The sequence below is a fragment of the Macaca thibetana genome, chromosome 4 (genome assembly GCF_024542745.1).
Source record: "Macaca thibetana thibetana isolate TM-01 chromosome 4, ASM2454274v1, whole genome shotgun sequence".
NCBI lineage: Eukaryota > Metazoa > Chordata > Mammalia > Primates > Cercopithecidae > Macaca > Macaca thibetana.
Window position 1 is genome coordinate 18,864,627 of NC_065581.1, and position 2,769 is coordinate 18,867,395.

The 2,769-nt window shown below is 38.4% G+C and overlaps 1 non-coding gene across 1 annotated transcript; it reads left to right on the forward strand.

Annotated features, from left to right (window-relative positions):
* Positions 1 to 2,480: 2,480 nt before the first annotated feature.
* On the forward strand, positions 2,481 to 2,552 carry TRNAQ-CUG (transfer RNA glutamine (anticodon CUG)). Its single transcript has one exon. It is a non-coding gene; the product is annotated as a tRNA-Gln (tRNA).
* Positions 2,553 to 2,769: the final 217 nt, after the last annotated feature.

A 2,769-nucleotide genomic window follows, 5' to 3' on the forward strand; every position in this document is an offset into this window, starting at 1 on the left:
AGATTCTTTGAACTAAAATCATCTGTTGAATATTTTTGTTACAAAGCTCTGTGCCAGTTGCTCTAAACAACATGATTTTTGAGTGGGAATTTGGCTTCTTAATGAATTAACTCACAACCTAGTAGCTACACCAGAAAGTAATACTATTAAGGACTATTTTTGTGGGACAAAGAACAGTGGAATATATATGATGAATAACCAGGTCCATTATATACTCTGCCTTCGGAATCATTTTGTTAGCTCATCCTTTTTTTATTCTCTCTATAGCTTCAATTTTCACTTTCTTGATGTTGCCTTTCTGTTAGAAATAAATAGATACCTAGTCAGTAGCTGGACAAATGGTAATATCTTTTTCTTTGTTCTGGTGGGCAGCTAGATTTAAACACAAGATTTAAACAAGCAAGCTGGGAAATTTCTATTTATCAGTTGAGTTAGATGTGCATCAAGGCAGATGGTCCTAAAGAGATGGAAGTGGAATTGAGAAGTCTCCATTCTTGATGAATACAGTCTGTAGAGGTATGTGGCCAATGGGGTCTCACTTTTAACCACAAATTTTTAAGTTGTAAAAGTTAGTTTACTCGTATTGATATTACAGAGCAGGCTCTTGAATAACGGGTGCTAAATAACTGTATCTGTAGGCCTTGAAGATTTCTTGAAGATTTTCTACACTTGGCATGGACTGTTAAATGGAACTTTCATTGTATTCCCCATCTTGTGATGCGTAATGGGGTCTTATATTAGTTGAGAGACATCGTAGATGAGTGCACACTAGGACATTTATGGGAACAAGAAAGTATATTGATATCATATTTCATATATATTTATGCCTTTGAACTCCTCATGGACTTGTTCTTAGACTTTTGACTAGAAATAATTTCTTCACTATTTAAACAATGTTTTCCCAAACCTTTATGTACCTAGCACCATCCAATTTCTTTTTTATGCCTTGTTATCTCATGGACACAGTGGGAATTGAAAACCAGTGTTTTTAATAAAAAGGTCTTATATTGGTGAACAGGGAATTGAGGACTTGGAAGCTTCTAATTATGTAGCACAGGCAATGAATGCAGGCTACCTCTGAGTTTACCCTGGTTCCTTCATCCAGCCTGGCAGGCACTGTGGAGGGGCCTTGCACAATTTGTGCTGGGAAGGCATCGGGGGAGAAGAATCTTTTACTGGGCAGGCAAGAATAAAAGGGGTAGAGAGAACTAGGCATGTGACAAAAGCACATAAAATCTGTTTAAATATATTTTTAAGATTGCTTTAAAATATTTGGTTCTGGCCTTTCAGAAGAGTCCTGGGGTTTTCAGACTTGAGGCAGAGAGACGATTGTATGAGTCAAGCTGCCTCAGGATGTTGTTTATAAAGGATAATTTCTTCATTAGTTCTCATTAATTCATTCATTCTGCCAATATTTGCTGAGTGCCAGCCGCTGTCCTAAAGCTGGAATTCTAGTGATGAACAAGATTGACACAGCCCCAACTCTCATGAAATTCTAGAGACTCTCAGAGGCGTGTGGCCTCTGATCTCACAAAGTAAAAAGAACCCCAATTTCAGATAAAAAGGCATTTATTTTTGGTTAAAAAATATTCCTTTAAAAAGCTATCTCCATGTAGTGCAATAATGTCACAGGATTTTAGGATTGAAAGGCTCATGCATTCATGTGATAAATATTTATGAGCTACTATGTTACAAAGCAGTGCTACCATCTCAGCTAACATTGTTAAAATGGTCAAGACATACTGGTCTGGTGTCCCCCTCTCCAATGAAGGATGGGACTTTACATGTCTATGCTGCAGTTCAAGATGTGTTGATTATGTATTTTGATCTCAGATAGCAATCTCCTCTCACCCCCCAGTAATTTCTGAATTCTAGAGAAAGCCTTAATGTAAGCTCCAGGTATTCACAATTTGTTGGGTCTGTCACATGGGATGTCTTGGGGTTGTAGCTAATAGGAGAGGAAGAATGAAAGACAGTCTTAAAGTTTATTTATTCAGTTCTCTCATTTGTAAACAAGTTACCTGAACTCAAGAGAACACAAGGCACATAGGAGTGATAAAGCCAGGCTGTCCAGTTTTCAGGCAGGTCACCTTTCTAGCTCACCATCTTTGTATTTGGCCATTATGATATTTCTTTGGAATAAAAATTGCTTACCAGGATAAAGGGCAGGTCTTTGTTTCTCTCATTTACCACTGTATCCCCAGTGTCACAATAGTGCCTGGTATGTAGCAGATGCTCAATGATTTTTGGTGAAGGAATTAATAAATGAATGATATAAAGGCTTTTATCACAATTAGGTATGACTTAGAGGATATAAAGAAAAGTCAATTAATCCAGCTTTGCCAATAACATACAAAATCAATATGCACGTAGAGTTTGATTTTTTCATTGGCTTTACTGATCTTTACTATGAGTGTCTTATTAGTCATCTAAATCCCTTTCTGCTGCCTGTATTTCCAGAATATAACATCAGGAAGGAGGGTTCCATGGTGTAATGGTTAGCACTCTGGACTCTGAATCCAGCGATCCGAGTTCAAATCTTGGTGGAATCTTTCATATTGGCTGGGTGCTGTGGGAGGCCAAGGTGGGCAGATCACTTGAGGCCAGGAGTTCAAACCCAGCCTGGCCAACATGGTAAAACTAAAAATACAAAAATTCAAAAATTAGCCGGGCATGGTGGCAGGTGCCTATAATCCCAGCTACTTGGGAGGCAGAGGCTGCAATGAGCTTTGCCACTGACATTCAGCCTGGGTGACAGAAGGAGATTCT